A 13,169-nucleotide genomic window follows, 5' to 3' on the forward strand; every position below is an offset into this window, starting at 1 on the left:
AGGTGTGGTTCTTTGGCATTTTTTTACTTCTGATCATAAAAAAGAAAATATACTATAGAATCTGTTAAAACAAAACAAAATGAAACAAAATAAATGTCTTTCAAGGGTTTCCCTTTGTGGATCTGAGCTCCTGTGGTTCCATGAGTTTGCAGAACTTCCCCTGAAGCTGCTTGTTCTTCATGGGGGGTTTTGTTGTTTTTAGGTGTAATGTATCTGCCTCTATATAAGGGAATTGACTGAAATTTGGGGGAATAAATGATAAAATTGTTTTCCAAAATGCTTCCTGCATATTCTATTCCCTTGTAGGAAAAAAGAGGAGGAGTTGCATAGATGATTAACTTGGAAGATTCCACATGCTGTGTCCTCTGTGTGGTGATTCTCAGTAGACAGTGATGTCTTAAAGGCTCTGAAAATGCCTACATTAGAAAACTCTGTTTATTCCACCACTTCCAAATTTAACCAGAAATATTCCCCAACCCCTAAGCTGTTTCTGTTCCATGGACTAGGAGACACTTCAGGAAACACTGGCCCAGTGGTTCTCAAAGTGATCTATGCAGCAAGGTCTCCTCAAAAGTGTTTTTTCCAAAATACACATTCTCAGAATTTATATCAGACCACGGGTTTCCAGCCTCAAAATTTTGGATCGGGCAGTCCTCAGGGGGTGGAGGGTACTGAGCTGTGTGTTGTGGGATGTCTAGCAGCATCTCTGGTCTTGACCCACCAGGGGAAGCACCACCACCAGCCTCCCCTCCCTCAAGTGTGACAGCGAGAAATGTCACCAGATATTGCCAGGTGCTCCTTGGGGGCAAAATTGCACCTAGTTGAGAACCACTATCCTGGTTCTGCCAGATGAGAATTTCTGGGTGCCAGGCCCAGTATTTTGTCTTTCTAAAGTCCCCACAAGTAGTCTTATTGCAATCCATCTGTGGACCCACACTGGGAACCAGTGGATTAGAAATTAAAACCTCCTGATTCCACAATAAAATTCCTTTGTCTCTGGCTTTTCTTTGCAAAGCTTTGATTTATCTTACTGAGAAGTTGACTCCTCCAGATTAAGTGCACAGAATTTACATGTTAGTTGTCCACTTTGGAATTTGGATTTGGGAGGAAGATGGAAGGTAGGGAAGGGAAAGGTCATTCAGACTCAGTAAGAAAGAAAGGGCCTATTGCTCCAACCTGAAGATATGCTTGTGGAACACTTGAGAAAGTCCCCATGCTGATGGTCTCTGTGGTATTTGTGAAGGCAGTGCTGGCCTTAGCTGTGTACTGGACATCATGACAAGTTGGTGAACACACATTAACAGGAATCATCATTGACAGCAGGGATGGGGTCACTCACGCTATCCCAATGGTCAGCAGGGCAGCGAGTTCTGCTCTGTCTGTGGGCCTAACTTGATTTGAGGTGAAGGAAGCAGTGAAAGAAAAAAAAAACCCTTCTGTTAATTAAAGCACCACTTTTGAAGACATACCTGTACTTAGCAAAGGTAACAAGAGCCTTTAAACACAGTTGTGTGAGAAAGTGGAAGATGCCTAGTGTCTGTGGCACTGGCAGTTGGAAATTTGCAGTAGCAGATTTGTGCAGTCTGGTGTCAGCAGTCGTCTGATGTCCCTGGCTCTGCTTGGCCCCGGTGTCACTTTGCCAGGAGGGTTTTCCTGACTTTCATTCTGAACTGTAATCTGGATATCAGTGGGTGCAGCACATGAACATTTGGAGGATGATTTTGTGTTCTGTGACAATCCTCTGGAGAGGATTTGTTTCTTGCTTTTTAAAAATTTTTTAAGAGCCAAGAAGGAGAGATTGTTCCCCTTGACTTGCAGGATGCTCTGCAATGTCACTTTTTGGTTTTAATTTTCAAAATATAACAGAAGTGATTTCTAATTCAGGCTTCAAGAGACTATATATATATATATATATATATATATATATATATATATATATATATATTTGGTACAATGGACTAGTTAAATGAATTATTTAAAGATTTTTTTTTAATTAATTGAAGCTATCTGGAGGGGGTTACATTGGGAATTCAGACCTGCCTTTCCTCCTCCACGTCCCTTCTTGGAGGCAACCCCTGATACTAATGTTTGTTATTTTGTGTATTACAAGTATCTTTTGTGCAAATATAGGTTTGTGTGTGTATGTGCTAAGCTCCTTTTAAAAATGCAATAAATGAATCACTATGCTATACACTGGAAACTAACAGAATTTTGTAAATCAACTAAGACAAATTTAAAAAATGCAAACTAGTTTTTTTTAAAAAAACAATTCATTTATTTCATTTAAAAAATAGTCACTGTTTTATTTCAGGACGTTGCAGAGATGATGTACTAATGCTGGTGCTTTAATACCTCAAAGTTCAGAAATCACTGCAGGGGGAGGCTGATGTGTCTACAGTCAGGAGGAAAAAGCCAAATCTTTCCCCTCTGTCATTGCACCCTGCCAGTGTCCCCTTTGCCAGGGGGTGAGGAGAGGCAGGAGGCCTGCAGAGCATGCTCTGTGCTCGCAGCCCCTTCATCCAGTATCAGAACACTGCCCCCTCCTGGGTGTGAGGTGTTTAGGTGCCACTTGCTGTGTGGTCCTGCCTGGCTCCTCTCTGAGGTCACGTCCTCAGAGGTCAGTGCAGGTCAAGGTCAGGGTCTGTGCCTGTGGGTCTGCTTCCTGGCCTCCCCTATGCATCTGAAACAAGTTTCACACTACGTGCAGGCCCACAGAGAAAGTTGTTGTTCAAATTTTTCTCTGTTTCTTAATGCAGTTTTTTTCCCCCTATTTATAAAAATTTCATTTACTGTACAAAATTTAGGTAAAATGGAGAAATGTAAAGAAGAAAATAGAATGACCCACAAACCTGCCCAGAGGACTGTGCCACACTTTTTTGGTATAGTCTACTGAGCTCTTTTTCTTAGACACACGATACACATTTTAAGCACAGTTGGGATACCCTCCATCTGATTTCATGTTCTAATTGTACAATGTGCTCCTGAGGTTGTATTTTGCATATTGACTTATCCCTGATGTATCTTTATGGTTAAATACTCTGTGGAAAGATATTTAGTAACTACCTGACAGCCCATCATGTGGGTGTAGCACAACTCACTTACTTGTTTTCCTACCATTGGCTGTGGGTTGTTTTAATATATTTAATCTGTGATGAAGCTGATACTCAACATGGGTTGAATTAATTTTAGAAAATGTTATATGTAATGTATTGAGTATAGAAATTGTGAATAGTTTCTGTTTGCGAGAGCTACTGTTCTTATGACTTTTTTATTTTAATAATGTGTACATATCTTTTTTCTTGATCTTAAATATTTTACAATTGGCTTGGGCTCCTGAGAAAGGCTACACACTCTCTCACTTCTAGAAGTTGGGCACCTCAGAAGACATAAGAGGAATTCAGTCACCTGTTCTTGTAACTTCAGTGGTAACTGTGCTTGTACATAGTGGAACTGATCCATCTGTCAGATGGATGAGGATTTGCTCCAGCCTTCTGTCTCCATGAGTGTGTGACAAGCAACCAGTGCCATCAGGGAGCTCAGAGTGCCTCCTCTACCTGGTGCAGGTGGGGACATTGTCCACTCTGCACAGCTACTCCCACCAGCATGAGCTGGACCTTCCCAGCCTGTGGCCTGCATGTTGAGTGGCACCCCAGGGGGCTGGTGAGGACCTGGGACCACACAACAGCTCCTGGCCTTCTCCTGCTGGTGACGGCTGACAGCCTGGTCACTGGTCCGGGAGGGCAGCTGGGTGAGTGGATCCAAACTCCCCCCAGCATGGATCTCACATAGCATAGGGTTGAGGGGAACCTGCCAGACTGTTCCTTCCTACCAAGTGCAGCTCTTACTAGAGTGAGAAGATCGGTTATTGAGTCTTTAATGCATGCCTAAACCATGCTGTGTACTTGACCTGCTGCCTGTCACTGGGTCTCTTCTGTGCACCCACTCACCGCATATGATGGGTGAAGGTGCCAAGGTTGAAACATATGTGTTAACAGATGTGGCCATGGTTACTCTGCCCACAGATGTGGAACCAGGATCTGAGTCCAGGTTGTCACACCCTAAGTCCTGCATGCTAACCAGGTGGTTGATTTTTAAATGCAAGCCAATTTGTAGTTGGTTTAAAATTAATAGTTAAACAGCAAAAAAAAGTGACAATGAATATATATATGTTCATGTATAACTGAAAAATTGTGCTCTACACTGGAATTTGACAAAACATTGTAAAATGCCTATAACTCAATAAAAATGTTTATAAAATTAATAGTTAAAACTTTTTCCTTTTTGTTAGAGGAACAATAAAATGACCCATTATTCGGACAGACAGCAGCATTTTGGAAATTAACTGCCTTCTGTGGTTTTCTCTTCACATTCCTAATGGAAAGGCCACTTTGTTTGCTTACAGAGCATCTCAGGTTCTCCTAATGGAATTGCATGCATGGTCATTTTATTCCCCCTCCCCCAGTCCTGAGCTTTGCACAGAGCGGAGATTCAGTAAATGCTTGCATTGCCAGGGCAGGTGGGGGCAGGAGTCTAACTTAGAGTCCAGGGAGGGCTTTCCTCCTGGAGTTACTCACATGGTGTTTTGCCTCTCTGTCTCCCCAGGTGGAAGGTTAGGTAATTGGAAGCTGCATCAAACACATCCCTATTGCAGGTAGAGATATGAATTTCATTCAACAGCTGCCAAGGGAGAGGGAGGTGGGAATCCCTCCTGAGCAACCACTGGAGACCGCAAAAGCCATTAAGGTAAAAACAGATGGGAAATGGGCCAGTTTGGTGGTGAGAGAGAAATAGTGTTTGCACACTTCCCCTTGTGGCCACCACCCCTGCTCCCACTGTGCCTTCCCTCCCCTCCCCATGAATGTGGGTCTCCATCTGTTTACCACTTGAATTAAGGGGCTGAAAGCTTAGCCTCTTCTCTGAACATGGATGCTTGTGGAGTTCTCCAGCTGTAAATGAGAGCAGCTTGATAACTGGTATTGAGCATCCTGCCTAGTACGATGTCATTTAATTGGAGCCTGATTAGACAGAACCTTCAATTAGCCAATGTGTCTTGCACCTCTCCCTCCAGGCTTCATTTCCCGAGTAAGGAGCAGACAGCAGCAGCAGTGACTGTGAGGAATCCTGTGCAGTCAGCCAGAATTCAAACTCATTTCCAGCTCTTGCTGTGTGTGGTTCTGTACCCTGAGAATTACCATTCAGAGTGATGCTGTTCTAGGGTGAATCATTGAACAGAGTCCACCTGTGTTTTCTAGACTCTGTTACCATGCTGGAGGAGTTACAGGAAGCTCTAAAATTAAATCAGTAAGATTTGGAGGAAAATGGCTCATTGGTCCTTATTTAAAATGCCCACTTGACTGATCCATCGGTTTGGTCTTTGTGTCACTATGAAGGTAGCAGTTGACAGACCCCTTTCAAAGCAATTTTCTCTTCAGGTTGCAAAATCAGGACAAATTACTGTTTTGTTTTTGTTTTGTTTTAGTCAAAATGAAGAGATTCTTAGTAATACAAGGATAATTATTATATAAAGAGCAAAGATTTTGTTTTTGGAGAAAAATTTAAGCATGGAAGTGACATGGGACCTTGAACACATAGTTTCTGAGCTGCAGGGGAGTTTAAGGGAGGTTAGCCTCCCCCCTTCCCTCCCACTTTTGCACCCAGTAACAAGCTGGTTGAAGGAAAGCTAGTGCCTGGGGGGAGTCCCACATTTTGCATGACACTCTTGGTGGATGGAGAGGTATTTTTAGGACAGGGTGCACAGGTGCGAGTCAGGGCCCCTGTGAGTAGGGTGGCTGGGTGCCCGGGTGTGCCCAGGACTAGAGTTTCCAGGGATGGGTCACTTCACAGCTTGGGTGTGTGGTCCTGGGCAGCCCATGGGAGTCAATCCTTTCCCCCTGGGGGAAGGTTTACAGAAGTAGCATAAGACTTTCTTTTTATGTTAAAATATTTCCTAGAACTTCCCCTAGTCCTTTCCTTGTGTTTCTTCAAGGAAATAAATTTGGATAGTTGACCCAAGTTCCCTCACCTCCCCATTCCTGTTACCAATATGTCTCACAGCCTCTGGCTCCTGACTGTCGGGGTGGCCATGCAGGTGAGCAGGGCCCTGAGTATGCTGACTGTGACAGAGGCTGCTCTCCTAGTCCTCATGGTGTGCTTTACCTACCTCACTGGCTCTCTGGGGTCCATCTCTGACCCTGAACCAGGTTTGGCCCATTTGGGCAGTGACAATGTATCACTCAGCCATGAAGGTAGGCAGTGGAAGAGCTCCTTGTGTTCCCTGCAGGTCAGCCACCCCAACCCTGCTGTCAGTTAGTTCTTGCCCCACTTCTCTCTGTGGGAGTGGGTCAGAGTTACCCTGTGTCTTGTTGCCCCTGTGGGCAGGAGTGGGCCTGTGGATGCGTGGATTCTGTTGGTGGGGGCAGTGGTGGTCCAGGACTTGGGGCTGACACACTGCACACCATCAACTCTGTGGAGGCACTTCCTGCCTTCAGTTAAGCCTCTGAGTTGCTGCGAGACATTGACCTGGTGTCTTAGGACAACTTACTGTTTCTGCCCTCAGCCTGGTAGATTTGAAGTTGTATGGACTGACCCACTCACTCAGTTATCAGTGAGCACAGGGGTGTGTAGCAAGTCTGGCCCATCAGTCTTACAGTTGTGCAGAGTATACCAAGGATGGTATTAGGTTTCATTTCAGGGATTCTAAGAAATTTTGAACTTAGTATCATGAAAATGCCTTCAGAGGTCCTCCTGAGCACCAGCTTTGGGCCTGACAAAGTGCAGGCATTGAACAAAGCCCACCTGGCCCACAGGAAGCTGACTTTCAGAATCCGGTACCCAGGGGCCAACTGCTGTTCTTGTGAGGTTAGCTCTAAGGACAGATGATCAACCCAGAGACCCCCAGTCAGGCATCACCAGCTGAGGAAACACTTTGCACAGCACAGGCTGGGGCTGGCACTAAGTGGGTTCTCATGCCCCAATGTGTGGCAGATCCATCCTGTCAAAGTCGGGCTTTCCTTTGGTTCATGGTCCCAGCACCTTATAAAGTGCTGTGCCATTTACCTATTTATCACTGTCACTTGTTACTCTGACTCTCAGCTAGTGTATGGGCCAGTGGGCAGGGGTCTGTGTGTGTTTTATTCACTTGTGCATCCCACGTGCCTAGGCACTCACTAACTCTCTGTCATGTAGCCACTGAGTGTGCTGTGTCAGACCGCAGAGCAGGTTAACCACCTGCCAATCGGATGTGGTGACCACAGGGCCAGATCTGCTGCCTTCAGATCTGGGTTGGGCTGCGATGTGGGTCTGCTTGTCCCAGTGGGTGGCAGCGAGTGCCTGGGCAGGTGCCACGAGGGGGCATACAAGGAGTAAGAAGAGAGGAGATGGAGACTAGGGACTTGATAGGCACCGTCAGACATCATCTCAGATAGTAGGCAGCAACATGTGACACAGTGAGGCTGGGACTAATAGCAGAGCTGGAAAGAAAGCAGAGTACATGGCCAGAGCATAGCTGTTAGACATCACTGAGCCCAGTAAGTGTCCCTTGGAGTTGTGGCCTTGGGCAGGACTGATGTCGGGGGTTTGTGGTGCTGGAGTTACTGGGTGTTTGCTGGAGGGCAGACTGGGTGGTCGCTAATGCCTGGTGACTTCTCTGTGTGTGCATCTGCAGGAGAAGTACTGTCACATTTGCCCCAATATAGTCAAGAAGTTTGCCAAGTATGACGTGGATCAGCGGAAGTGGATCAAACAGCAAACAGGGAACAATGCCATAAGCCAGAAGAAAATCATTATCGATGTTGGCTAGGAAAGTTTCCCAGGCCCTGAAATTTTCTTTCACCCAGAGGTAAGACATTTGTTTTCTGAGTGTGCAGAGAATGATGTGTGTGGAGCAATGCTGTCACCTCGTGTGTGCAAGAGTGGCTACCCGTGGGGCTCCCGAGTGAGGTGGCCACCTTTCAGGGAGGACCTTGGGAGTGTAGGCTGCAGCTTCAGTGGCTGCTCTGGCTCCTGCATGGTCCACGCACTTGACTGGGTGTTTCATCGTGCTTCTCTTTGGGTCTGGCTATCTGTTAAACAGTTAATGGTTGGTTAAACCAAGAGCAGTTAGGAAGAAGCTTTAAGAGCAATAGAAGAGAATGGATTTGAAATTCATCTCCTACTGATATGAAAACTAGTTTATCTCGAGGACTGATTGGAATTTGCCTCTGTATAAGAGTACGATAGCGTACATATAACCTTCCCATCACACATGACGATCCATCCTCAGTCCAACATTTAACCCAGTACAGCTGGTCCTGCTGTGTTCCCTGCTGCAAGTTAGATAAAACTTCTGTCTGAGGACAGCCTTGGAAAGAAGAATTAAAGATATCATCAATTTAGCAAGTAGTCACAAAGAATTATTACTGCGTTTGTAAAAGCAGTAACTAAGAGGCAATATTTTAAGGTTTAAGTAAAATGGACTTTATTTGTATTTTGGTATATTTTTCTGCCTCATTCAGTTTACATTTAATAGGTAAATACAAACCACTGCCTGTTCTTCGATGTGTATGACTGTTCAGGGAAATGGCACACAATGTATGTCTGACAGTACCTGATATCACGGCACTCATTCGCTCGTGATAGTCTTCAGTTAAAATACACATAAACCAGCAAAGCCCAGTGAACAGCTGCATGGCGCCTTCTTCTTCCCTAGAGCACATTGACACTTTTCATGATTTTTAAAGCATTTTTAAGAATTTTGTAATTGAATTACTTATACTTTAGCTTATTTCACTTATGGAATTGAATGTAAGATTTTTTAGTTAATAACATGGTTATTACCATATTGATTATTTCACCTAGAAGCCACCACCATTCCCCATTCCCAGTCTTCTAGTTCAGATTTACAGTGTGAGTCACTGACTAGGTTTTTTCTTATAACCTGGCTAACTTTTTCATGACATTAGTGTCTATACATCACATGCTCATTATCTACAATATTTTTCATTACGTGTCACATACACTGAGCACTTGCTTTTTACAATCTCATATAAACTTTGAGTCACTGTGTATTCTAAGGCAGGGCTGGTCTGTCTTTGTTACTGTTTGATTTATTTTCCCTCTCTAAACCCACACATTTCATCTCTTGAAGGGACATGTCACCATCACTCCATGCACAGAGTCACTTGGATTAATTTGACACATTCATTCCAATGTGATGGTTTAAAAGGCATAGTGAATTCTGTATTTGTTAAAGTTACATTTTAAAAAAAGTTGTTGAGAGAAATGTGTATTGTTTCTTTTATATCTGTACAAAATTCTGTTCACCAACCCGGATTTTATGCAATCCATCTCACATGTTGTTGACAAAGTAACACAGAACTGTCCCATTGATGTCCACCATCTGCTATATAAGGTATAAGCTGCTTGGGTAACATGCTTGGATTTCATATGAAATTAAAGGCCCAGCATTCTGAGAATAATAGACCCTTACCACCAGTCTGCAGATAGTCCTATTTGACTTCTGTTTTATAGGATTTGTTAAGGGCCAGATTCCTGGTAAAATATTTTTCTTGGAGTGAGGGTGACTTAAATGCTTGGCAATATAACTCAGTTAGCCAGAAGTATTTGATTTAAATATTCTAGTATCTCTTATTCTTATCTGCCCAGCTGTATTTTTAAATTGGACAATTTTAACCCTCCATGTTGACTGAAAGATCAAGGGGTTCCTTCCCCTCTTGCTTTCTGTGAGTTCACTGGTCTTGCTTCATGAGTATTTAGATTAGTGACAGATGTGTTGTTGTCAGAGAGAAGGAGGAATCTGAAATGAACAATCAGAAAATGCTCATGTAATGTTTCTCCAAAATTCTTTGAGTGCAGGGAATTTTGAAACTTGAAAGGAGAAAAAGGCAGTTCATGTAACTGTAGGATGAAGGAAGTGTTGCTGAAAGCCAGAGGGGAGGGGCAGAAAGTGGCAGTCAGCTGGCCCTGCTTCCCTGCCTGCTCACCTCTGTCTGCACATCCTGCTCTTCCCCCAAGACCACATCTCCCCTTCACAGATGCAGGGGCCTGCACCGTAGGGAGGAGAGGACCAGGCTCAGTAGGGAGGGCTTAATACAGTTTATTTCATCTGGACAGTAGAATACTATTCAGCCTTTAAAAAGAATGAGGTAAAGCAATGTAAATTCAAATGAAAAGATGTCTACAGTATAAATTGTCAAATGAAAAAGCAAGTTGTAAAATTTACACATTGTATTATTTCATTTTATTTAAAATATACTTTATGTATATATATATATAAGAAAAGGTATTGTATGATATGTGTTAAACTCCTTAAAGGAAATAAAATATATCTGGGCAAGAGATGGATAACTCTTACTTTCTACTCTTTGTGTTTTAAAATTATTTGAAATTTTATGATTAATAAATGCTATTTTTATTATTGGAAAACATTTTCTATATAGACAAATTTGATGGGTAAAAGCAAATAATAATTTGGTTTTTATTGGTATATAACCTTAATTAAACACATCTCACTTCCAATAAATGTGCAAGGAAGGGAAAGCAAAGGCAGATGAGAGTATTAAGTTTAGTGCAGTATGTGGCTTGTTCTCCCTACTTCTTAAATCTCACATAACATCAGCTGTGTCTTCCTGTCCATGAAAGCAAGGAACAAGTGTGCACTATCTAGTCCTCATTTCATCATGGTGGAGATGGAACTTCTGCCAGCAGTAAGGATTGCTCATGCTGGGGTTGAGTTTTCTCATTTGATCATTTAGTTTGCTTTCAATAGATTTACAGGATTCTTGAAGTAGAGCTGGCCTTCTAGCCTGAGTACCTTATTTAACAGATGATGACACTGAGCCCTACAGATAGGAAAAGGAGGCAAAACTGGAGGGACCTGGGTCACATGGGGCAAACTGGTCTTCGACGTTTTTCTAATTGAGGTAGGGTTGATGTACAATATTATATAAGTTCCAGGTTGCAGTTTTTAAAGGTTATACTCCATTTATAGTTATTATAAGATATCAGCTATATTCCCTGTGCTGTATAACATATCCTTGTAGCTTATTTATTGTATAAGTAGTAGTTTGTACCTCTTAATTCCCTATCCCAGTCTTGCCCTCCCCTCTTCCCTGTCTCCATGGAAACCCATTAGTTTGTTCTCCATACCTGTGAGTCTGTTTGTTGTTGTTGTTGTTGTTGTTTTTGTTATGTTCACTAGTTTTCTTTTTCAGAGTTCATATATAAGTGATATTCTACAGTATTTGTTTTTTCTGTCTGACTTATTTCACTCAGCATAATACTCCCCAAGTCCTCTATATTGTTGCAGATGGCAACATTTCATTCTTTTTTATGGCTCAGTAATATTCCATTTTACATATACCACAACTTCTTTATCCAGTCATCTGTTGATGGACACTTAGTTTGCTTCCATATCTTGGCAATTGTAAATAAGGTTACCATGAACATTGGGGTTCATATATATTTTTAGGTTAATGTTTTCATTTTCTTTGGATGAATACCCAGAAGTGGAATTGCTAGATCATATATTAGTTCTATTTTTAGTTTTTTGAGAAGCCACCGTCCTGTTTTCCATAGTGGTTGTAATAGTTTGCATTTCTATTGTTCCTTCTTTTCCTAGTTTGGGTGTATAAACTATACTGACTAAACCCAGAGTGAACTAGTTGCTCACAGTGTCTCTCAATGTGACTACACATTGAATCAAGTGGGAAGCTTTTCAAATCTGGATGCCTGGGCCAATTATATCAGAATCTCTGGGTGGGGGTGTGTGATTTTGGGGGACTCAGCTCCTGAGGAGACTGATGCGCATGGACAGCCAGGGCTGAAAACTGGCTTCAAGCAGCACATGCTGCCTGCAATGACTTGACCTCCTGGATAAATCACAGGCCTCCAGGACTCAGCTCTCACACACTAGTCTCTGTATAAACTATACACCAACAGTATATATGGGTTCAATTTTCTCCACATTGTTGCTGAATGTTTGTGGTTTTGTGGTCTTTTTGATGATAGCCATCCTGGTAGACACGAGGTAATATCTCACTGTGGTTTTAATTTGCATTTCTCTGATGATTAACAACACTGAATGTCTTTTCACTGCCTGTTTTCTTGGCTCAGTGGCAGGAACTATAGGTCGATTTTCTTTTGATGAAGCAAGTAGGAGGAGGCTTGCTTTAGGTCCTGCTGACAACACCTGAGATCTTCTTGGTCACTGAGTGAACACCTTACTCAGGCTCATTGACAAGAAAAAGGTGGTGGAGAATATAAAATGTGGCTTTGAAAATTCAGACATTTTAGAAAACTAAAACTTTTATTTAAGAAGTAGTCATAATCTAATTTTTATTTCAGTCTGTTCTGTAGATAAGGGTGTTCACATGCTTCCTTTTTTTAATTTATTTTTTGTTCAGTTTCCAAGTGTGTTGGAGGTTTGGACTGGGAATGGTTCTTCTTTTTCATTTTATTATAGCTCTCTATCTTTATGGGTTAAAGATTGTCAGTTATCTGTTGTAGACTTGAAGGGCTTTTTTTAAGTGGAAGATTTCCTATGTTGGCTGCGCACATTTCCATGATATTGCTGTGAGATCTGTTTTTGGTTTGGTGTGGTGCCATGTCATTCTTGTGAGTGCATTGCCTGTTATTTCTATGATTGCCAATGTGGTTTTTGTTGTGGTGAACACAATCTACTTTTGTTGTTTAACAGAGCCTCATTTTGATTAGGTGTTTATCACAGATTGGAGAGTGGCTAGGGCTTCTCCTTTTATAGGAATTGAGACTTCCAAACCATTTCTGGGGTGCAGGCTGTGGTATGTGGTGTTGGAATGTTTCCAATACACACTCATAACAGTTCCTTTGTCCTTTCTATTGCCATGGGAATGTCCAAATTCTACACAGAAACACCAGTGGAAACAAATCTAAAGATGTCATGCACTAGGGCCTGCTGTAATGATCCTTCAGTCCCCCAGCTGGGTCCTCAGTGAAGTACCAGGTCAGTGCCATCCCTATTGTTACATTTGCATGTGGTAGACAAGGCTGATGGAAAGGCTTCAACTTCCCCTTCTGTGCACCCAGATCTCTGCTCTTGGCTCTCTCTTCCTTGTGGCATGGGACCGCCAAGACAACCACAGAGCATATCCACACCCTCTGCCTTGGACCCAATAAAAATCACAGTTGTGCCT

At 42.6% G+C, this 13,169-nt stretch overlaps 1 long non-coding RNA gene across 13 annotated transcripts in view; it reads left to right on the plus strand.

Annotated features, from left to right (window-relative positions):
* Nucleotides 1-13,169, plus strand: part of LOC116151704 (uncharacterized) — a 38,099-nt gene that overhangs the window by 12,180 nt on the left and 12,750 nt on the right. For 8 of the 13 annotated variants that reach the window (XR_010380069.1, XR_010380066.1, XR_010380068.1 and 5 more), the window contains 3 exons: nt 307-3,563; nt 4,603-4,743; nt 7,664-7,837. This is a non-coding gene — a long non-coding RNA (uncharacterized LOC116151704). Of the gene's footprint in view, nt 1-306; nt 3,564-4,602; nt 4,744-7,663; nt 7,838-12,885; nt 12,980-13,169 lie in introns of all 13 variants that reach the window. The other 5 variants (XR_010380060.1, XR_010380067.1, XR_010380062.1 and 2 more) reach the window with 4 other exon arrangements.

This window comes from Camelus dromedarius, unplaced genomic scaffold (genome assembly GCF_036321535.1).
Source record: "Camelus dromedarius isolate mCamDro1 unplaced genomic scaffold, mCamDro1.pat HAP1_SCAFFOLD_114, whole genome shotgun sequence".
NCBI classification, from domain to species: Eukaryota; Metazoa; Chordata; class Mammalia; order Artiodactyla; family Camelidae; genus Camelus; species Camelus dromedarius.